The sequence below is a fragment of the Simochromis diagramma genome, unplaced genomic scaffold (genome assembly GCF_900408965.1).
Source record: "Simochromis diagramma unplaced genomic scaffold, fSimDia1.1 OVJJ01000602.1, whole genome shotgun sequence".
NCBI lineage: Eukaryota > Metazoa > Chordata > Actinopteri > Cichliformes > Cichlidae > Simochromis > Simochromis diagramma.
This window is the reverse complement of record NW_024387040.1, coordinates 14,558,580-14,583,573: the sequence shown is the minus strand read 5'-3', so window position 1 is coordinate 14,583,573 and position 24,994 is coordinate 14,558,580. Positions and strand designations below refer to the sequence as shown.

Genomic DNA, 24,994 nt, shown 5'->3' with positions numbered 1-24,994 from the left:
TTTCAATTAAATTTTATTGATATAGCACCAAATCACAACAACATGTGCCTTAAGGGACTTTATATTGTCAGGTAAAGACCCGACAAAATACAGAGGAAACCTCAACAATCATATGAGCCCCTACGAGCACGGGGGTACAAACAGTGGGAAAGGCAACAGTGGGGAAAGAAGAAAAAACTCCCTCCAGTTTTAAGTTCCCAATTCTCTCTCAACTTTAACTTCTACTTGCTCCAAAAAATCTCTTTTGTTTAATTTGTTTGGGTTACATACATAAGAAAATGTGGTCTCGATCTGCATCTACACTCAAAGCTTTGAAGCTGATCGTTCATTCCAGACTAACTTGGGTTGGTAACCCTCTAATATAATTACTACCAGGTCATATGTCAATCAATGGTATCCTGTGTGCCAAGACTTTGCAGAACATATTCCAAAAGCCAAATAAGTCTCCTTTTAGATATCATACAGTTGTGATTATGGCTGGATACTGAACTCAAAAATCCATGATAACTTCACTAACTCTTCCTAAGCAAAACCGAGCATTCAACTACACCCAAAGAAAATAAGTCAAGTCACAGGAGATGGACAAAAAGTTGAAAAAGTAAAAAAAACAAAAAAAAAACAAAAACAAAAAAACCCCAGAAGTGCAAAAAAAGAAGACAAAGAAAGTAACAAAGATATGGAATAACACAAACATTAAAGAAGAAACCAGGAGCATGAGACTTTCCCAGTTCATATTTGTAAATGAAAAACTACTAATAAGGTCATATCAGTGAGATTCAACAACTATGCCTATTGCTAAAGTGACTGCTAGCAAACTTGCATCCAAACAGATTGAAGATATTTGAGCATTTATCAGCTAAAGAGAGAGATATCCCCCTTAGGAGTTCTATAATCTGATAGTGATAAAAGAAGAGTGAATGTTGGACTCAAACACGACTCCTTACGAATGAACGATAATGGGGCCCATTCTGCGCTTGATATGTAATCAACCCACTATTAGCCGGCGTGTTCACCTGTGCTGTAAGATCAACTTTCAGGTTTAAAGTGCAGTATCAGCTGACATATTTAAGCAGATCTCCGTGTCAAAAATCAAGTTTAGAGACCATCAACCTTGGGTCAGGGGGTATTCCATTACTGAAAAACATTGCGCACGGAGTGGGAGTAATGGGCAGTTAATGAGAGAACCAGCACCTCGTCTTTGCCCCTGGGGCCTTGTAGCAGATTAATGCAGCCATGCTAGATGCTATAACTAACTAATGAGCACCTTTTAAAAATACATTTATCTGCTTTGTATTGTGGCTGATGCAAAACCTTGCAAACTTTAAACCTTTAAAACTCCATACAACTCAAAATGAACTGAGATTAGACTTCTCCCTAATAATCTAGAGGAAACCAAGAACTTTAGCTACATATTTAATCCCCTTTTTCCAAGTGCAATTTCAGTCATGTTTTTTGTAGTAAATTAAAGAAACCCATCACACACATTTCTTCAGAGAAATGTATATTCCTTGACCAGTTGGAGAGTAGTCTCTGAATCATGTTGGCAGTTCCAATACTAAAGTAGCTGGTTTGTTTCCATGGGAGCAATCCCATAAAAGGTTCCTTCAGTTCTGGAGAAGAAAGAAAGACTTCCAAGTCCAGTTGTCTTCAACTGAAGTACTCTGTGGTTTGCCCTATGTCTCATCAGCTCTGTCTCTAAATAGTCTTACGTCTTCCCTCATCAGTTGTCAGATAATCTGTTTGCCTTCTATGTTTCCATCTATTACTGCTTGTGCTTATTGTTTTTTTGGTCACTGTGTAATTGTATGCATATGGATCGACCATAAACAGTTCGCCTTCTAGTTACTAACTTACGACTTACTTTTTTCACAAAGGTGATGGAGAGTACAAAATTAGATTAGATTTTTCGGGAGGTGGAGTTGACATCTCAGTCCTTGTGGAACCTGCGTGAAGCATGATGACCTGACTGTTTTGGTGCCTTCTGTTTTGTCTCCACAAAAGACCTCAAGGACAGTCCAGCTGCTTACTGATAAAAGCTAACTGTGGCTCCTTGTCAGGTGTTGGGTAGACAGACAACTTACAGAACCGCCGTGTTTGTCCTCAGCTGTCCACTCCTTGATTTTGAGTATTTAAATAATAAATAGCATCTGTATTTTATCCCACTATAAACTTATAGATGATAGACAGAGTACACCTGGTCTCGCTGCAATTCCCAGTTATTATAAATCCTTTTTCTCTAAAAGACAGAACGTGGGAGAAAATATCTCAATAAAAAGAGAATTAAGAAAGAAAAGGCTGTTCATGAAGGTTTATAAGCTGCTGGTAAACCATCTTGAATTGGTCTTATATGTCTGCAGGTGTTCACAGTCAACTCAATAATGGGAAATAAACAGGGTGAAGTAAACTGGACTTTACCCTAAGTCACCATCTATGATTATCCTAAACCTAGACCTATGCTATCAGAATATCCTTTTAGGGTTGTGACTAGAACTGTGGTCATCAGCACATCATCATAAGACAACATCAGATTAACAAGCACACACCACAGGACACCCTCTATCATTAAAATCTTGCTCTAGTCCCCTGAAGAACCCTTGAGCAGGGAAAAAAAAATCTCTGGCGAGTAGCTCCTAAGTGAACAAACAAAGCACGACGATGCAGAAATGAGGACCTCGAGAGCAGGCGCGTGAATATTCTTTGAAGCACCATTTTTTTCTGTTGCCACAGTGATTCATCTTTCCTCTCTTTTCCATTGGGTGTCTGTCTCACCTACCCCTCCTAACTACTAGATCTCGTTATGTTGGCTTTTCACTGAGTCACACTGAAAACTGGCTTCATCAAAAGAAGCACTGTCAGAAGTCCTGTCCTCAGTCCCCGTCAAACTCTCACCCTGCCTGATGGAACACAAGGTTTCTCTGCAGAGATCTTGTTACAGGAGTTATGACCCATTCATAACAGCCTGTGCTCTGATGTGCTTCTCAGGTAGATTTTCTTCTGTTCGTGACAGATAAGCACATTTCTGTAACCACATATTGAGCCCTGAGTCAGAGATATATCCAAGTGTTGCCACACTAGTGACTGAAAAGTTATATTTTAGGATACTTTTTGAAATTTAGAAAAGAGTTGCTTTGGATTGCTACTAGCTTTCGTTCCTATGGATAAATTTTAACTTTGGATCCCTACACCTGTATTTAACTCCAGCGGTTTTAGTTGCTTCACATCACTTTTATCCTTCCATTTCTGTGTTTAACCGTGTTTGCATCACCGATATAATTACTCATGCTTCATTTGTGTATTTTATTCCACATCCACTTTTTGTACTATGTATTAGAGCTATAAAGCTTTCTGCAGAACACGTAGCTTTAAACAAAGTTTGTTATTGACTGGCAACATCCCTCCATTTTTGTCATGTCATGAGGCCGGCAATTCAAGCAAAGATACCCAGACTTCCTTCTCCCTAGCCAGCTCCAGCAGCTCTTGTGGGAGGACACTTAGGTGTTCCAGCTGTAGAGGCATAATCTTGAGGTCTCTTTGAGACCTCCTCAAAACACCTCACTTAGGAGGCAATAAGTAAGTCACGTCAACTTGGTGTTTTTAATGTTTAAAAGTTGTGACTTTATCTTACTGAACAACCAAACTCGTCACCTTGTCTCTAAGGGGGAGCTCAGGCACCCTCCAGTTGCTTCTATTGTGATCTGATTCTTTCGAAACTACCAACAGCTTGTCATTGGCTGAGGTTGAACCACAGCAAACCTTCCCTGGAAAATATCCGCCAGCCTGGGTTCATCTCAAACCCAAGGGCCTGTGCTGTCTTCCCTCTTTCTCCCCGCTTTCTGATCTAGTCACTGCTGCGCTATCAAAAAAAAAGGCAAAAAGCCCCCAAAAATATACTTTAAAAAAAAATATAGTACTTAAAGCTTTAGAGTGTCTAAAACCTAATTTAAACAATTATGCAAAAAGTACTTTCTTCAAAAGTCGTATATAAATAGAAAAACAAAAATAAAATTATGAAATATTCCCCACTACGCACCAAGAGGGAGGGAAGTGCCAGGAATATCAGCTAGGGCTCTTAGGAGAGTGAAAAGGAGAGTGAGCAGTAGTGACGGTAAAAATGATCGGAACTAAGTCTTTTTGTTTTTTATAAGAAGAACTATGTGCTTTTGGATTACACAGTAGTTTAGAATTAAAGTGGCATAATGTTAATGATGTAGCTGCCTGATCTTTGTTCATGTGTGGGCGTAATCTCAAGAAAACTAAAGATGAAGACTGGATTTTTATGTAGAACCCAATCCTGTTTGTCATTCACTAGTCGTAAGATCATTGTACAAGCCACGATTTAGTCTGCGCTTGATTATGGTGATATTGTTTATATCCGTGCTTCTATATCCACCTTGAAGCCGTTTGATTCTGTGCATCACAGTGCGTTACGATTCATCACTGGCGATTCTTTTCTTAGTCACCTTTGCATCTTATATGAATAAGAAAGATGGTTCCGCCTGGTAACTATTTTCAAGCCTTCGCTGCAAAGATTCCCTGCTTACCTCCACTCCTTGCTTGAATTTAAACACAGTACTTACTATGTCAGTTTGTAGGACATTTTAACATTAGCTGTACCTCTTGTTCATACTGAAATGGGAAAAACTGGATTTAAATAATGTGCTGCCTATAAATGAAACAGCTGTGATGCTGTATTCTTTGACTTCACTGGAACATTTTAAAGGTTGCATTAGTTCATCTGCAGCTATTCAAACATTTGTGTATATATGTGTCCCTTTGTTATGTAGCTGTTTGTCTTAATTTTTGTATATGTGTATTTGTATAGGTGTCTTTTAAGTTCTCGATCACAATGAGACTACTTGTTTAAATAAAGGAGTTAATGATAATAATATTAATAATAATATATGGCTTGCTGGGCCACATGTTTTTAATTGTTAATACATATTGTTATAGCATTGTGTAAAGTTGCACGTGATAGCCCAGGTGGGATTTTCAGGTGGCATGTCCAGGCTCTGAATGTCCAAAGGAATGGCACCAACATGGGTTTCAACCTGGCTCCGGTGGATACCAGTGGAGGATCTGGAGGATCTCCATCACCTCTTGCTTTTCATTAACAAATAACAGCTCCTCTATCAACTCCGATGGCCCTGTCAGTCCCACCAGTTTTGCTCTGAAGTGTAAGAAAACTCACAGGAATGCTGAAGTTGTGAGATCTAATCAGGGAAGAGCAACATAAGTGAAAACAACATAAGTGAAAACAGATGTGTGGGTGTAATGTGGTTAATCATAAATTCATTTTTAACTTAACGAGAACTTTGGTGAGAATTAATTAGTCGGATGATTAAAAAAAAGCTTCCCTGGCTCTCACACTATTAATACCTCCTAAAGTTTTCTCTGAAGAATTAGTGACAAACACAGAGTAACTTATTTTACAAGCCCGGTGAATATTAAACAAATGCCAGGGAGCCACTATTAAAAGCAGTAGGCACTCAATTCGAGTCCAGCTGGTAAAATCTCAGTTGGGAGCTGCTGATAAGCAACAACCACGGAGGTCCACTTTGAGTAAGGCTTTTCATCTTTGCTATCACTGCTGCTCTATAGGAGAGAACAGTGTTTCAAAAAAAACATCAAAACCTGTATTTCTACTATATTCTTGCTCATATAGACCTATGCAGAAAGTCTCTAAGTGAGTAATCTTGCAGTAAATTTGGGAAAGGCCAGGAAAAGATGACATTAAAAGAACAAATACAGAAGTAATTCAGAGTATCTGGGCCTGGAGCATCGTTACAGGTTGATCCACACACAGTGAAGGATGTATTGGACAAATGAAAACAAGCGCCAGCAATAACAGAAGCGGGTTTTGAATTTTAGCTAAAGGTGATTGGATATTTTCTAATTCATTGGCTTTAGTATAATCTAATGTGGGCTCTGAGAGTAATAAGCAATTACTGTGTGTTTATCCCCACAACTCAGAGAGAACTAATCTGCACTCAACAGCCAGGGCCAAAAATAATGAAATTAATTACGAGCATTAAGGCTATGCAACTGCCAGAGAAAGGTAGAAATGTAATTATCCACATTGAGACAGAAGCCGCTCTGTGTTTCCCTTCTGCTCTCTGTCTCATTGTTTGTGTCTCTTTTTAACTATAATGCTTCCTCGCTTTTCTTACAGGTCTTTTTCTTGATGAGCAACATCATCCACTGGCGCACAAAAGGAAACAAAAGCTGTGTGTCGTCTTTGGAAACCATCCATATCATTATTTAAATTGTCCCTAAAACAAATTTATGGTGATTTTTGTCATGTGGCCCGCCTTATCTCCATTTATTACGGCTTCAAAATTCTCATAACAGACAAAGCAGCTTTAGAAAGTGATACAGTTTGATAGGAGCTATTTATTATGATGGCAGGACCGGCAGATATTAAGATTATAAGGGGTTTATACAAACAACAACAAACCAGCTTGTAACGGGATTATAGCGTGCCGTCCTGTATGCCAGCTACGTTACATTGGACTGCGATGCTGTAATCTGCCATCAGGTCGAAAGTAAATCTAGTGGATATCAGTTTACATGTTATTTCAGTCGCACCAAAAAAAAGAAAAATCAAACAAGCCTCACCATCAATCTGCGTCAAGTGAGTTTAAAATGATCTACGAGTCCGCTAGATATTAAGATTTAATCATTAGTGACATAAAATCAATCCACACAAGACCCAATTCAATTTTTATTAAATTTTTCTTTTTCATCTAATTGCTCTCATATCAAAGACAACATCTACAATCCCAGAGGAAAATTTGCTTTCACAAAAAAAACCCCAAAATACAGATAACCACACTGTAACAAGTGAACTCAGTTCTCTTATGCTAACACGTGTGCGCGAATACAAATGAACTATTGATTTAGTAAGTTCACAGCTGTTACGATTTACAATGCCAACGTGAGCACTTCTATGTTCTTTTTAGTCCCACATCTGCAAATTGAAGGTGGCAAGGTGGATTCAGGTGGTTATCTGTGCCATTTGCTAGTACTTTAACAAGACAGAATAGCAGATTTCGTGTAAGCTTGTAGGTTTTGGACATGGCTAACAAGGTTGACTTATGCTTTTATAAAGCTGCAGCAGACAGTTAGGGGCATTGGACAGAGACAAATATTTTCAAAGTCCTTAGAACTGAGCCAACAGACTGAGTCATCAGCTCTAAAGAGCAGCAGATTATAAATACATTGTTTCTGAAACTCGAGTATTTTTGTGTCTGGATTATGCGGCTTGTATTTTTCCCAATCTTCTTGTAGATCTTGTTTCTCTGTAGGATGTAACACATAATACTACCGGTAGTTTTCTAGACAAAACATTACCCATATAAAACTTTGTATTGTATTGTAGCGCATGCTTTTTGTGTCTATGTGACAATACATGTGCGATATTTTGCCTCCTTGAATTCGTTTTGTGCTAGTTTCTCTTACAGAGGCTTTTTTGTTAGTCCCTGGGCCTTGTATTAAGGTTTTCTTTTTTTGTGGGTTTTTCAAACATAAAGAACTACATGAGTGTCCTAATTAGTCAGTATTTAGTTTTCTATTAATAGAGTTGTTTTTACTCACTCGTGGTTGTACATCTTCTGTATTTCATGGGTTCTTTATGGTTTATTTTCTAGTCTTGTTAAGTCTTCTGTTACTGTGACTTTCAGGTAGTACTTAGTTTGCTCCCTTTTTTGTTCCATTCTGTTCCAGTCTCTGTGATTTTTGTCTTTGGGTGTCTCCTGTCTCAAGTTAATCTTGTTTCAGTTGTGTCTTACTTTCTGTTTTATTTTGGTAGCTATTGTTCTCTGTGTCTTGTGTTAAGTTTACCTTCCACCCGTCTCATTACGTTGTCTTCAGCTGTGCTTCGTATACCTTTTTTAAACACTGTCTCAGTCATTGTCAGATCACCTTGGTAAGCTGTGTCTTCCTTCTCTGTGCTCCTTGGTAATTATTCCTGATGTTCTCTGATTTTGAAATCCGCTTTTCCAAACAGTTCATGTTTCGATTGTTGCAGGTGAACTTGCAAAATTAAAGCACTTTGAGATTTCTCTTTTCTTTCCATGTTTACTGACTCTGTGTTAAAGCAACTTCTGTAACAGCATAACAAATTCATCTTAGGGCACAATAAAGTACATGATATGGTATTACTTACTGAACGAGAACAGATTGTTTCATGATTTGCTGTTAGACTGGGCTAACGGGTAACAGCAGTTTTCCTTTGCATCTTTAATGTTTTTATTTAGGAATCAAATTAATTTGTTCTCAATGTTAAATTCAGAGACTGTCTGATAGCCTAATTTTCTCTGGGTTCATCAACTGCACACTAGCCCTTTCTTAACATTTGTTATTTGATTCACTGTGAGTATGAAATATTTATTTAATTAATATTGATTTGTGGAGACCTACAAAGGATCAAAACATGCTGATAAGAAACTGCTGCCACTGGCAGCTAAATTATGGAAGTATGAGGACTTTAAATGTCAAACTAATAAAAAAGCTAAATGTTTTGTTAATAGGAGCTTGTTTGTGTCATCAGCTCATCTCTAGTAGCGACTACCCGCTGTGGTCAGGTAAGACCGGCGAGGCCAATCCCCGGAGCTTGGGGCTTGGTTGTCATGGGAGACAGGATGTAACGGCCTTGTATAACTGCGGGCAGCAATTGTGCTGAAACCTGACTCTGCCTTTGAGGAGCTATTGTTCTCCTTCCTCACACCTTCCTCTTGTGGGAGACCGGTGTGCCTTGGGGAAGTGGAGTCGACTTTCACCAGTACGCCATTTCTCAGGAATATACTTCATGAAATGAACATCTACTTCCCCTCACGGATTCACTCTCACTTCTCTGATCTCCGTCTCTCGCTGTCATCTACCTTCACACACAAACTACTAATTTTCCTGGTGTATATTTCACACCAGGCTGACAAGAAGGAATCTGATGCTCTTGCTTTTATTGAAACCTGTTTTTCAGGCTCTTTTCGAGGAGGTGCGGTGCATGTTGCGGTGGACTAATCGCAGCCTACTTGACCCTGATACAGAAAGCTGGACTGGTCGAGGTGTTAATGGTCTCTCGGGCAGCTTTAGGACGACGCAGGCAGGCACACATATGCACTCGTCCCCTCTGTTAGTCATTTATCATGATCCGGGTTACTGTTAATGAATAAAGGTGACTAAGTATGAGTTATATTAACATGGATCCCTTCTCTTTTTTATCTGCATGCACAAGCGCTGCTGACCGACTGTGTGTTTAATGGCTGTATTGTGAAACCACACAGAATCAGATGCAAGCTCCTTATTGAGTAGTGGATAAAGGGCTTTGAAAGAAAGTAAGTGCAGTTTCCCATTAACGTGCCCGTGCGAATGCATCCCTCCAGGTTTTTGCTTTCCTTTCAGCCTTTCTCTCTCCTCTACCCTCCCTGTCCTCTGAGTGGGTGATTGAATTAATTATGTTTTATCACCTTTTAGCTGATTGAAGTCTACCTTACTCTCTTTAGACAGCTTGTGTTTGTGTCTTCGCGCGCTGCGCCAAATGGATCGGGCCTGTCACCCAGTGCAGACGCTGCCATCAGTGTTGTCAGAGACTTGGACTCTGAGATCTGAGCGCCGAGTCTGGGTTGTCAGTCGGTGTTTCTGCTGCTTCTGTAGTGTTTTTTCCCCTTCGTTGTCTTCTTTCTTTCATTCTCGGTAATTCATCTCCATCAAAAAACGAGTCTCAGGCCTTATCCTGTTCATTACTCACACAATGATTTTTGGAACAGTTTCAGGTTTTCTGTAGCACAGTGTGTCTGTCAAGAGAGGTGAGCTCAGGTTTCTTTCATTAGCAAGATACAATAGGACTGCTGGATTAGTTTTGCAACTAATATTCATCTTTCTTATCGAGTAATCAAAGTTTATTAGTTCTGTTAATTGCTGTTTTGTGCTCTTTCTATGAGATGTCAGAAAATAATTGGGTTGTCACAACTGGAAGAGTTTCGAGGGTGAAACTTTGATATGATATGGTTAATTAGAAAGAATTCATGATTTAACCGGAGGGGGAAGCTGGCCATTTTATAACCAGGTTTGGATAACCCCTTTCTCAATAATAAATGAAATCATCATTGAGAAATGAACAAAAAAAACTAGAAATATATATTTATTTATTTGCATTATCTATGTCTGATATAAAGCTTGTTTTATTCGCTGTAACGTGCGACAAGTGTGACAAAAAAGGTAAAAAAAAAAATAAAAGAAATAAAGAAAAATACTAAATAAATACTTTATTACAGTACTGCAAATGCAGGGAAATCTATTCAATTCCTTTTTTATGCATGCATGGCATCACCTTGCTCACACCGTGAGCTGTTGCTGTGGGCTTGTGTGTATCACTGGCACAACAGATGCTGTCACATGTCAGAGTGTGAGCATTTTAAAGTTAAGAATTGTGAAACCCATTCACTGAACAGACTCTGTATTTGAGGTGCTTAGAATTCATTATAAATGCTTTGTGACACCACTTGTAAAAACTGGCCTTTGGTTGTCCTTGATCATCCAATTCAAATATGTCTCGATACCCGTTCCGCATGAAAGAAAACCAGGTGCTGTTACAGTTGTGAATTTTAAAATCAACTTGCTGCTAAAGTATCAATTGTAAACTTGTATAGCTTGTCCTCGCTTTCCCAAAACCTAAAGTGATGCATTCAAATTTCTTGTTCAACGTTATTAAAAACAGTGTTGGGCAAGTTACTTTGAAAAAGTAATTAATTATAGTTACTTTTTTGAAGAACTAACTAGTAACTGAGCTAGTAACTGAGTTACAAGATTCTAAAAGTAATTACTTGATAAGTAACTATTGCGTTACTTTAAAAAAACGTTTAACCCTCTGGGGTCCAGGGTATAATTGGCCATTTTTAACTACTTTTGATTTTCCCTCCACATTTCACCTTTAAAAACTATTTCCTTTGCCTTGTTTGGTATCATTCTTTTCAGCACAGCCTCACGTGTCTGAATTTACAGTCATGTTTTCATTTTGACATACTGTATTAACACAGTTGATCTAAAATCAGACAAAAAACATAAAATTAGAGTAGAAAAAGTTATATTTTTTACTGTGACAACCACAAACATGTTTACGTTGATTTTTTAAATAACCATTTCAGACTATTTACAGAACAATCAGCTGTTCTGCATTCAATAAGATGCCACACAAATTATTTGTGCCACTCTAAAATAATAATTTCTGTCCGCTATGAAGGAGAACATCACAGCCTGATACCTGCAGGTCTGACAGCAGCAGGTGTATCACTCCTGTTTCTACCTGGAGACAGCAGTCGCCTCATTGTTCTGACACACAAAACTATCCACAACACTACACACTAACTACACACTCCAAACACACCAAAAACGTCACAAATCTCTCACATCTCAAAACTCGCTCTCTCTCTTTTTCTGCTCTCTCTCTGTCACTCCTAAAACTCCCCCTGTTTTTGTTTGGTCATAAGCAGAGAGGTCTCGCTGCGCTGTCCTTAGACAGTAAACGTGACGAAACTATTGAGGAAAAAACGCCGGGTATATATTGTTTATCATGACTCTGGTTTTACGTGGCCTATCGACACAATTTAAAAACTGGTATATATCACCTTGTTGCTTTGTCTTTAAGTGGTCATGTGATTGGCTTACCACGACTACTTTACTCTTCCTCAGTCAAACAGCAGCACTCATGCGATTGTTTTGCCTCCTTAGCTCCAGGTGTTGTGCTAGACAGTGATCGTGATTACCGTCCGCGGGAGCGCGCAGCTGCTTAAAGCTGTAGCGTCCAGATTACTTACAGCTACTTCCGTGCAACTGATATAAGATGCGGTAAACTGAACACAGCTTCAACCGTCTGTTTGTTGAAAAACAGTAACGGACCGCATTTTCTTGTTAGTAACTGTAACGGCGTTGTAACGATAGGAATAGTAATTAGTTAGATTACTCGTTACTGAAAAAAGTAACGCCGTTACTTGTAACGCCGTTATTCCCATCACTGATTACAAACAATATTTTTATTTAAAAAGCCCCTTAATTGGTATCTACAGATGTTCCACAAAATAAAAGTATCCCTTCCCAAGTTCTTATCTTAGGTCAACAAATAATGCTGGTCTGGTTACTATTGCACACGAACCACTCTTTTTCATCAGTTTTAGCAATTTTAACTAAGGATGTGCGCAAATATTTGACTATATGTTTAAACATTGCTGCTCTTAGTAGCTGGCATTGGAAATACTCGTCATTAAAAGTATTCTGTTTTATTACTGTACCGTGGCAGTTATCATTCGTTCACACTTAAACAAATACATTTATGGTCTCAATCATGAATTCCAGTCCTTATCTAACACATCACAGTGTGCATTTTGGAAATTATTTTTCAATTTAGAGTAACACAGACAATAAAGAAGGCTGTTTTAAGGAGTGGCGACCTTACCTTATGAGTCTGCCGTGTCCCTGGTTTCAAGATGTCAAGCTCAAGATGACGCCGTCCGAAATGTGAACCTGAACCGATAGGTGACTTCAGGGTGTCTAAAAAAAAAGGAAAACAGCAAAGAATCACAATCAGGCATTCAGAATGAGTGAATATGAATATTTTTCATATATGAAATAATGAAAGCATATACTTTTTCAATTATTTGTTTGTCCATTGCTTTTCTAACATGGATTTTGATTGAAGATTTTGAGTCAGCAGATAAAAAAAAATATCTATATTTTATATAAGCCTCAGTGTGATTAAGTGTCCTAGAAAAAACAATTAAACTAAACTTAATTGATAATATTACAGTGAGCATAAGTCACAGTCATGTTAACGTATGCCTTGCTTCAGTGCTTTGTTTCATATTCATCAACATGACAAACATCCATCAGCCTCTCTCCACACGTGTTCTCCACACCGCTGTGATAAACACACGTCGAAACAGGAAGACTCCTGTGCGTCAATACGATCGATCAGCTGATGGATTACGTCGAGGGATGAATTACACACAGTTCACAATTGCCGACAATTAACTAAACAGGCAGGGGATTGATCTACGAGCAGCTAACCTGGCAGGCAGGCAAGATCCTTAATTTTAGGAAGGCAAGTAAAGAAAATGTGACTGCAAAGCTTTGGGAGTGGAAAATGCGATAAGATAGGTGTAATGGGTTTGGGGGGGGAGGATGATAGGGGAGCAGGAAACTACACTGGTAGCTGACACATAACGCAGTTGATGCATCCCAGATCCCAAACAACAGAACTCCTTTTGTTAGTTCTGTGCTTGGTAATGTTTGACATCAGGGTCCTGGAAGATACTGTTTACAAAAGACTGTTGGGAGCTGGTTTCAAACTTAGATATCTCTCTCTCTTTCTTTGCATGCAGCTCATAAGATTTGCCTGTTTGACGCGGCACATTGGACTTAAGCAAATAGCAGCTTTTATGTGTCCCAGTTCTGTCGTACATGCTAATTCTAAGCAATTTAACAGGCAAGTGCAGGTCAGAGGCACTGACCAGAGAGGAAACAAAAAAAAAAATCACATATGAACCAATGCACGGGTTAGAGTCTCCCATCCAGGCATTAATGACAGCTGGTTATCTCCATGAAAGGAGCACACTTTATCTCCTGCAGAAGGTCATTCAATGCAGTTAAAGCACTAGAAAAAGCAGCAACAAGGCCTTAAGGACAATTTTGCTTTGCCATGCAGTTTAACTGATCTTCTCTTAGATTTCTGGTAAACTAATTGCCAAAATATAAAAAAATGCAACATAACTATCCAATACTTCCATACTGGGAAACAGATGCTAAGTTTATTTAAAACATTCAAATCTGTAATTGCAGTCTTCACATTCTATCCTCTGCTTACATAAAAGTATAAATATTTTTTTCCTATGCTATTTTATAAGAATCAACACACAACGTGTTAATTATAATCACACTTGAAAAATACTCGCAATTAAAACTATTGGTTCACTATGTTCTGTGTGTGGTTTGTCCGAGTTATGCTGCTGTACATTAGCAGAAGGGACTCTGGTGAGTAGGTGCAATCAAAGAATGTATACAAAAGATGGATTTGGATTAGTTTGAAGCCCTACGGTGAGTTCACACTAAACATGAAGGTGTGATTATATACAGTCTTTCCAGTGAGGTAAAGCAAACTGTTCATGCAAGTTAAACATTTCCTGTTCTGTTGAAAAAACTTGTCAGCCTTCGCCTGGTCAGACCAACAGTCGAAAATAGAGGACAAGCTTTGCTATTGCTGTCTGTTTCAGGTTCGCACTTTGACAGATCAGGGAAACAGAGGAGGGCTTGACTAAAAGCCAGTAAAGTTGTACGACTTCTTCTGAAAATATGTTTCTGTAGTTTGATTTCAGCTTTTGACTGAAATCCTCATCCCACCGGCAGTCCGTGCCACGGTAACTGGCCGATTTTGGTTGGGGTTCTTTGTTCTTCTTAAATTCTTGGTTTTCGGTTAGTGTTGGGATTAGTGCTGTCAGCGTTAATCTCGTCAAAATGACGTTAACGCCATAACCGCATTAATGCGGAAAATCTCCGTCAGCGAGTAAACGCGGATCGCCCCGTGCGAGGGCTGCACAGCGTCAACGCGTTAGCATGGTTAGCTCGTTAATGCGCCCCTCGCACGGCGCTAACGTGTTAACAGCAGTATTTAGGATTTGTTTTCATTTTGGTTTGTTTCCACTATTATGTCAGTGTCTTGCGGTATTTCAATTATGTGTATTATGTAAGCTTGTTCTCGCCACTGAAAACTTAAAAGACTGAACAATCCATATAATCTGCTTGACAGTTTCAGGTGGTGGTGCCATGCGATTTTTAATGGGATTGAATTCCTTTGTTTCATGTTTGGTGTGAACACATTATTGTGTTAGGGTTATGTTTGGCCATTGTTTGTTATTTGGAGCCAGAATTATTATTATTATTATTATTCATAAACTGTGCAAATGCAATGCACACTAACAGATGCCTGCTAATTAAACCTAAAAAAGTGCTTTGACAGTTCAACCATCCAGCAGTCTATGCTTTTTGTTGATTAAAAATGCTGTCAGGACCTGGGGGGATAGCTACAGCTCTGTATGTCGAGACATCGGACAAAAGTGGCACCAAAAATTAATAAATACAAGAAAATATAATTTGTTGTGTTTTAAGAAAGATAAAAGTAGTCACAATAGGCTAAATTTAGAGGCAGCCTCATGTGGACATTAATGGAACTGCAGCTTTTCTTTTTCATCTCCTGTGGCTTCATTTTACACGCTTAAAGGTTAACTTTTGGGTTCAATCAGTCCCTACTCACACCTTACCACAGCCATAATAAAATTTTATCTGAATACAATTTATATAAAATTTAATGTGTTTTATTTCATAACCTCTAAAAAAACCCAAAGCTTTTCTTATCACTAAGTGGCTGATTTACTGTAACAGAGCCATAAAAGCAAAATGATGTTCTCAACGTGACAAAACTTAATCCCAGTGACTGAGTAAAAGCAGATGATTGAGGATTACCTTCTGTTTGTACTCGACAGAACTTTTCATACCGAACACATGAGCGTGTCACTGCTGTATAAAAGTCATCCGCCCCCTGAGGATGTTCTTCACTTATTTGGTGTCGCACCTACCCGCATCAGCATGGTGCTCATAATCACAGTAAAGCCAACCCTCCCAGGTATTATTATGATGATGACATTTGCCAATAGAAGGGCAGGCAATCACAATAGATGTTTCCATTGCACTAAAAGTGATTTATAGTGGCGCTCGTAGAAATGATTATCCAGAGAGGGCATGTCGACGAAGGAGGATAATAGTACCCTTGTGCCCACAGCCCCTTTCCGTGTGGTGTGGAGAGCCTTGACTGCCTCACAAACCCTGTCCCCTTGGATGACTGAGCCTCGCGGCCTTCACTGAGTCTATTCCTCCCTCAGATAAACGCTGCTATAAATAAAAGAACACAAAGCCAATCACCTCTCTGTTTAAAGAGACAGTGCCACCTTCCCACACACGGGAGCGTTTGTTTGATCTAATCTCCCTCGTTTGGTCTGAGGCCGCCGGCCTGACTGACTGATTGTTGGAGCTGCTACTGCTGCTGCTGTGTTTGTTGGGGAGACAGAGCCCAAGCTGTGGGTGGTATTTGCCATTTGAGGATTTGCAGCGCTGTAGACCAGATGGCCGTCAACCTTGTGTTGATCTTGGAGCGCAGTCATGCCAAGACGGCTTTCCCCATAGTGGAATAAGAGAACTCAAGATGTTAAACATGCTCCCAGCCCCAAGCTCCTGGCTTCAGTGTGCCACAGAGGGATTATGGTTGGATCTGGCCTGACAGAAGGAGTTGGTCAAGGCTGTAATAGAGCCTGAAGCGAGTGAGAGCTGGCACAGAGCAGGCTCATAGGGTGCCAAAGACTTCCTGTTTCTGCTTCCCTTCAAATCTTAATTCTTACTTTTAAACTTTATTATGATGTCCCACCCTTCAGATATGAAACTGTGCATGTCCCCTAAGCCCAACAGCGTGTTTTACTACCCCCTTATCATTTTGACTCCCTTCTGCACCAATAGCAGAAACAGGTTTCAAGAAAGGAAATCTCTGCTGTGACTCATGAGGACGTGGGTTATCTGCTAATCAGAAAGTCAATTATTTGATCCCCAGCTCCTCTAGTCTCCCTGTCAAAGTGTCCTCAGCTGAGATGCTGAACCCCAAGTTGCCCAAATGCACCCATCAGTGTGTGATTGTGTGCTTTAAAGCTCTTACACAAAGGGCTTTTGGTGCTCAATCAGAGTAGAAAAGCACTAAATACCTACCAGGCCATTTACCATTTAAAGGTGCTAATTTTCATCAAATTTTAGATTCGTTTCAGAGGTGTAAAAGCAAAGCATATCAAAGGTTTCAACAAGCAACACAGCAAAAATATGGAAAAGTTAAGTTCAGTGAAACCAAAATAAACAAGGCATAAAAATCAAAGTGCTCACTTGAACAAATTGAAGAGTCTTCCTTCAAAATTCACCACACAGTTGGCTCCAACAAATTAAGGAACTCATTTTAATAAATTAATTATTCTAAAAGTTTCACGCTGTCTACCTGCAGCCAGTCTCTCTTTTTTGACTTTCCACTGGGCTCTACCCCAGTCTGGAGCCCTTCACCTCCTCAGCTGTGCTCTTCAGGCCTGAAATCCACTGCATATTTCTCTTTTCGCCTGTTTGGTTGAGTTGTCCACCCTCTGAACTTTATGTTTAGTTCATCTAAGGTTACCTGGCTGCTCTGCACAAGCAGCAACCTTCCCAGTTCTCTATGTATCAAGTCTACTCTGCCTTATACTCAGTATCCAATCACCACCCCATCCAGCCCTGCTGTTATTATTCATTCCCTGTGTATTTGTCTATCAATCAAATCTCACTAGCTCTGACTGATGATATAACAGCCTCGACTGCTGAGTGCTTCATTTTACATTGATTTTTATGGGGGTCAAAATGACAGAAAAATAAAGTCCTTGAGAGCGAAATCAACACAGGGAACACACTGGGCACAATGCCATAAACATTAGAATTAATGGCTAAGACGATGACAGTAAAAGCAAATGTTTTCTAAAAAGACCCGTGAAGTGATAATGGAGGAATTTACTCATTTACATGCACCTAAAGATAAATCTACAAGTGCATGGATACGTTTTAAAATGTACCACTTTTCCTTTTCAAAAATATCTCTGTCTACATTAAATCCCAGCCATATAGCCTGTACCTGTTTAACACACCATGGGAGGTGCTTTTTGCTATGTAACTCCAACCATATAGCTGTTGGCCAATCAGAAGCCATCAAACAATACAAGGGCACAGTTTGTCTCAAATGTAGATAAAGACTCGCACATCTGACTTTCTAAGGTAAAATGTTGTTCTTCCTCGTACATATCTAAAAGCAGAAACTGAGTTGGCTGAGACTGAGTTTCTTCACCTTGGAAGACATTTTTAAAAGCTCAGTTTTCGGTGACCTAAAACACCACTTCCATGTGACCTGAAGGGCAAATTACATTTAGGTTTACCACAGCACATGTTTAGGAGTGGACCGGGCGTTACACTCCTAAAATAAAACAAATATAACACAAATACCTGAACGTTAATATTGTCGTTCACTATATGATGAATAAAAATAATATTTTTTTAAATCAAATGAAATGAGGTATTACTGGCAAAACGCCACCTTAATGGTGTTTTTTCCCCATAGGGTGGGGTCAAAGCACAGCTGTGAAAATCTACAACTTTACTGTCTGCCTCATTTTCATTATTTGTATTTGCCGATCTGCCCGAGTAAGCTTATGCAAACTTTACGACTGTGTCTAAAAGTTCAAACAGATTAAAGCTTAAACGTCCAGCCTGCAGGCATGCTAGCACCAGTAGATTCTGGTTATATTCATACTACTGGTTATATTAATCATCACAGAGCTTACTAACATAAGGAATGTGAGTACATGGCTATTATTTCTTTCTATAGTTGCAAACTCTACATTTACACCAAAAACAAAAAACAAAAACCTTTTGGAGCATTTGGAAAAAAAATAGTTAAACAGATTACAAGTTAAAATGTTTCCTGCACTTATCCACAGTAAGTGAAGAAACCACTCACTCAACAACATTTTGCTGCATCATTCTCAGATAATCCTGCTCATGCGTCTCTGTCATGAGATACTCTGACTAGTTTGTCTATGTTTATATTCAGGAATGAGTTGGAGCACTTTTCAAACATCTCTACATCACATTAAGTTTTATCAGTAACGTAATTAGAGCTCACTGGTACTGGTGCAGGCTGCTGGCAGGGAAGACAACATGGAAGACTGAAAGACAATACTGCAATTTGAACATCTCTACTCGTGAATAACACTGCTATCTCGGCGCGAACTTGATAAATTGGTATATAGTGTAAAATTGAGTGATCAGTGAAGCCATTAGGATCAGGAAAAATCAAAACATGTTCATAAAATTTGAGACAGCACCTTTCATCCAGTCATACAGGAGCTCCCATCTTGTCTTTGTGGTTTTAACTAAACTTTGCAAAGAACCACTTTTCTCTGCCTCTGAGAGAAGGTTGTTGACAGTCTCTGGCTACACACCTCAAAAAAATGAAGCTGAAGTACTGTAACAGCACAGCTGTAGAGTCATCTGCCTCTTCAGATCCTCCACAGCTGTCCAACCATGATTACATCTTCACTCCTCATTTAGTCCTCTGTCCACCTCCCGCTCTACTCATCCGTATAACGACTACAGTCACCATGTTAAAAAACAGCAGGATACTCCATCTCTCATCCGAAACTTGGTGTTTTGATGAGCTCTGAGAGACGCGTTTGCTTCTCTGGTTGCTATCCTTCACTCTGACCCCCCCGAGCCCATCAGCCAGTCTGCACTGAGTTGTTCTCATCCCTCATTACGTCCAATTCCACATCTGCCACAGGTCACGAGGCTCATATGCAGTTGTAGTTCTCGGACACACTCGAATGTTGAGGTGCAGCTCTTCACGCCAGGTATTTCCGATCCCTGAGAGGCCTGTTGTGTACCTCAGATGCTGTTTCTAATCTATTTGGGAATGTGAGTCCTAATGCTACACAGCAGCTGAATCTTCCAATCCTCAACCTCCTGCCATGTCTCTTGTCCTTCTGTAAGTACTGTAGAGGGAGGGTGGGGTGAGCCAATATTGGGTCTCAATCCCCTTCCCAGCACATCCGAAATGAAGCAAGGCTGAAGGGATAGCCGATGAATAAAAGAACGCTCTGTGCTTAAATGCTGCAATATGTTCTCTGATCCTTGTCGGCAATGACTTCTAAAAGCAGCAGACGTGACTTGTCTGGGATGTAAGGTGAACATGATTGATTCTTAATGCGCTGCTACTAAATAATAGTAACAGGAACACATGGAAATAGCAATAGAAATAAATCAGTGCAGCTATGCTGTATTCAAATGAGCAAAAATTACAGAAAAATAAAGTATTTAATTTAAAAACTGAAATATGCTCAGCAATATAAAATGAAGTCAGTGTTCCTGGATGAGGGCGTGAAGATAAGTAAGAAGTGAGACCCATCTCACTTTGGCACTGTGAGGTTTTTTTTCTTCTTTTCCTAGTGAAGTCAACCGCGGATGGGATGGGACGAAGGAGTGCCATCTGAAAGTAGACTACTCTGTGAATACTATGAACACCACTGCCCTGAGATAAGGCTCAGCTAAGCTAATGTTAAATCAGCTCAACCAAAAATCTAACTAACACTGGACACATCTCCTAATTCAGTACCAGCAAAGAAGATAGCACAATATCACGTACACCTCACATCCTTCGTGTGCAAAGACATGGTGGGTTTTCTTGTTTTTTTTAAAAAACACAGAAGCCCAGGTATGTCAGACAGTTACAGTGTTTTTTCACAGTACCGAGGCTCACAGAGAAGTGAAGCTTAAAGTCGAGGAATGTTTGCGAGCAGAAGAAAGGGTTGCATTAACTTGCAACACCTGGACGACGTCACGGGCTGCGGGGTTCATGTGCAACAGCTCATTATCTCAGAGCACTGGCGACTTGCTTTCTCACGTTCAGAATGCCTGTTACAGTCCAATATTCCCACATGCTCGCATTCAGTTAACTTGGGCTAGACTGAAATACAAACAGTTCAGTTTGCCAGGTGCATGTAACATTTATGACAGGTTTTACTGACATTATTGGCCAGCCTGTGTGCTTTATGATCCTATTTTGGAGCAATAAAAATGGCCGAGGTGAGACGAACACACTTTGTCTAATTAACATTACAAATATTGACAGCGTTTACCTTTCGGAACATGATTTTCAGAATTCTCAATTTTTCGCAATATTTCACAATATATCTTCCACAGGTTAAGTGCCTTCTCTGAGTTAAGAATCTGTGTAATATGGTATCATTGGCTCTAGTAGGTGGGAGGATAGAATGTGCTTCAGATCAAATAAGGAAGTCCTTTCTCTTTGATCATACGGATTCATGAGTTTAAAAAAAGCTGTTTGGAGCAGTCTGAAGTCAGGGATCTCTCACACATTCAGCGAGCTCATTGTTGGAAATTTACTTTGTGTTTAATACGAATGTCCACCGTCTTAACAGGGTATCTATGAGAGAAAATAAAGCATAACAGACCCTCCCTTTTTAACATTTAAATTCCTTTAAAAACATGCTTTTAACTTGAATTTCCATCTTCCAGTGACCAAATGCATGTCGACTCTTTGACAGATTAATATAGTCTATAATTAAAGGAGAGATGCAGCAGAATTACAGCAATAATCTGTGATCATGGAGGCAGCTGTAAAACAGCATTTGTCTCATTTGTTTTTTTGGCTTGCAAATAAAATGTCGTTGACATCTGTTGCAGCACAAAAGCACCTGCCTCTTTTGTTGAACACTTCAAAATACAAGGAGGCTGGTGGGGAGTCGCTGATCTCAACACCTGGCAAAGCACTTGTTGGTTCATTTGAGGGTCATTTAGTGAAATCAGACAGCAGAGCCTGCATCCTTTTTTAAAAAAGGAGTAAAACAATCAGTCAGGGGGTTGAGACTGCTTTTAAATGCAGCACCAGTTGTTTTCAGGAAACAAGTGACATTATATCGCTGTGGTGTCAAGATTGCATCATTTGATTCTCCTCGAACCATGAAGCAGTGATATTATCTCATTCGAGCGTCTGATTATTTCACTTGTTTTTGGAAAAGTTTGCTGCTAGATTGAACTGTTTGTCCAGATGGGTATTTTCTTCGACAGGTCTCATCCTGTTATCCTATTCGTATGCCCCCTTTGCACCTCTCTCCATTCAGGCTGTCTAACACGCTGCCTCTGAGGGCTTTCATGCTTCAGTAGGTGCACATATACCTAGATAGAGCTTTTCAAATGGGCAGATAGGTCAAACACTTACAGAAGCAGGAGTGTAGTCAACACAGGGTCTAGAGCTGGACACACGACCAGTGTGGCCAATTATTTGTTTCCTCTGGCCTATGCCTGCTTCTTTCCTTTTCTTCTTCACGTGTACAAACACTCCAGAGAGTCCTGCATCAAAGTACCTCTCTCTCGTTAAAGGCTTTTGGACTGAACGGAAATATGTGTTAGCAAGCTGGAAAGGTGTGGGCGGACAGCTTTTTGCGCCTTCATATCATTTTTAATCATCCTGACAGGTTTCCTGGTTGTTCTGTCAAATACCTCGGCATCGGATCGGGAAACCAACCTGTGCCAGCTCCAGCAAGAACCCATGGAAATCAATGATGTTTGGATAAGTTTCTGACATCTGCCCTGCCTCCTCTTCATCTTTTTTTCCTCCGTGGAGCTCAAGAACAAGAAAAACAAGCCTCCGAAACATTGTGCTTTGTATACACGTCGGATCAGAGCAAGCCGGGGAGAGAGGGGGCTCGCTGGAGCACGTTGGGAAGAAGTTTGTGGGGAAGGCACAATCGCTCTAAATTATGCTAATTTTACTCAAAGCCTGAGCCTCACATCAGCAGAGGAGTCGAGGCTGGAAAGTTTGGAGATCTCACTGTGTGAGGGATGGACCGAGGAGGAAAATATTTACTCAGAAACTTGTCTTGAGGCAATATGAGGAGATATTTGAGGGAATTGTGGATTCAGATTAAAGACAATGGAATGAATAAAATCCAGTTTTTATTGTGTATTTGTCATCGATTGAATTTTTTTTAAATCTGAATTACTATTTTTAACAGAGTCCAAGTGTGTTTCTATGCCAGCTTTATATAGGTTTGAGCCAATAGCATTACAGAAACTCGGTGCATTGAAGCATGTAGACATGGTCAAGACGACCTGCTGAAGTTCAAACTGAGCATCAGAATGAGGAAGAAAGGTCATTTAAGTTGGGTTGGTCTGAGTATTTCAGAAACAGCTGATCTACTGGGATTTTCCCACAGAACCATATCATTGGTTTACAGAGAAAATATCCCATGAGCATCAGTTCTCCTAGTAAAAGTGCCTTGTTGATGCCAGAGGTCAGAGAAGAACATCAAATAACCACTTGTAGCAACAAGTATGAAGAAGAGCATATCAGAATGCAGAACACACTGTACATTGAAGCAAATGGGCAACAACAAAAGAAGACCACGCCTACTTCCATCAACTACTATCTATCTATCTATCTATCATTTGGATTATGGGGTCAGAACAACATGAAAACATGAATCCATCCTGCCTTGTACCAACAGTTTAGGCTGACGGCGGTGGTGTAATTGTGTGAAGGATATTTTCTTGGCACACTTTAGGCCCCTGGGAGATTTGCATCACAGATGTGCAGCCAACAAATCTGCAGCAACTGTGTGATGCTATCATGTCAATATGGACCAAATCTCTGAGGAATGTTTCCAGCACCTTGTTGAATTTATGTCACAAAGAAGTGAGGCAATTCTGAAAGCAAAAGGGGTGTAACCCAATACTAGCGCGGTTCAGGTAATGAAGTATGATGACATATTGTAACAGACAAAAAGTAATGCCCACCTCCAAATTTTCTCATGTAATGGAAAAGGATTATCAGGATTCAGCATCCAGGATTGCGGTGAATTTCAAGGCAACAACACCTAACAGCTCCTTATGTCAGTGATGCCAGCGTTATCTGAGAGAACGGCAGTGTAAAGCAGTTTTTCAATATTGGATTGGGCTGGATCAGGTGACCCTGACCCGTCCCTCAGTTATACTGCTATAGCATCTGGCTGCTGGAGGACTTCCCGTCATGCACTGAGGACTTCTTTGCCACTACTGTGTGTCATTAATTTCTGCCTTCTCTCTCATGTTGTTTGTCTTTTGTCCTTGTCTCACTGCCCTCCTTTTTTCTATCGTTTTTCCCCTCATTCACAACCCGTCACAGCAATGAGATATTGGAACCTGAGCCTTGTTCGGTTGCAGGTCTTTTCCTATAGAAAGGGAGTTCTTCCCTCCCACTTTCACCAACCAATTGCTCATAGGGGATTGTCTGATTGTTGGGGTTTTCTTTCTATTCTTGTGGGCCTTGACCTTACAGTATGAAGTACTTGAGATGACAATGGTTGTCAGTAAAATATACTTGATAGATTGATAGATGTGGTCATGAATAGATAGGGAGGGAAAAATTACCACTGAATTCAAAGAAACAATGACAGCACAGACTCATGCAAATAACACTAATAACATGATAATATATTTCCTGCTTTTCCACGGTCTCAGTTTGCTGTATAATCCCAACCATAAACTTCAATCTTTTCCAAAAAATTATAGAAGGCACAGACAAAAATCTGCTTTATTTTTGGTTTATTTACTGTAGTTTAAAATAACTAGAATTTGGAGTCAAGCTGCTTTCTCTAGTTTTGAGGAGTTTTACATTTTGTTCTGAATAGTTTTCTTTAATTTTCAGATATTTCTTAATTAATTTATGGTTTTTTGCCTTACATAAACCAAAGATATTACAAGTTTAATACCAATTAATCACCTTAACATGGCATTTGCTGGTTTTGTCCTGTTTAGACCTATGTAAAATGACCTACTTCCTCCATGACCCCAAACCCAAAGTTCTCCCTCGCCACCTTTCAGGATCTTTATCGTTCCTCAGCTGTTTAGATGATTTATTCTGCAGAAACTAAGACATGTGCTCATAGCGAAATGTCAAGGATTGTTGCTGCCGCCTGTTGTGTTTACTTCCTCCTCCCTTTCCTTCTGTTCCAGACCGCTCGTCTCTGTTACCTCCAGGCGAGCGGGCTTCTCACATGCCCCTTGTGACATGTCCCATCTTTAAAGTGCATCTTTGACGGCACATTTGTTAAACATGACAATGAGGGTTCCCCAACCCCAGGGCAAGCTGAAATACGCCTGCACACAGATAGTACTGTGCAAGCATGCCAGTGTTTGTACACATTTGTTGTCTTTGGCGTGTGCATATGCAGATTTATGGCTGTATATCTTCATGTTTTCCCTCGCTTAACTATTGTTTATCCTGAAGATTCAAGGGATTTGTACAGAAGATATAAATGACAAATAAAAGTGATCCTCAGATGCAAAACCA

General features: G+C 39.8%; 1 protein-coding gene across 4 annotated transcripts in view; it reads right to left on the bottom strand.

Moving 5' to 3' along the window:
- The window catches only part of LOC120741260 (cadherin-20-like), a 95,906-nt gene that overhangs the window by 48,849 nt on the left and 22,063 nt on the right, over positions 1-24,994 (bottom strand). For 3 of the 4 annotated variants that reach the window (XM_040044038.1, XM_040044037.1, XM_040044039.1), the window contains exon 2: positions 12,446-12,540. The gene's annotated coding sequence lies outside the window, so the exon portion shown is untranslated. Of the gene's footprint in view, positions 1-12,445; positions 12,541-18,513; positions 18,528-24,994 lie in introns of those variants that run through there. The other variant, XM_040044040.1, reaches the window with a different exon arrangement.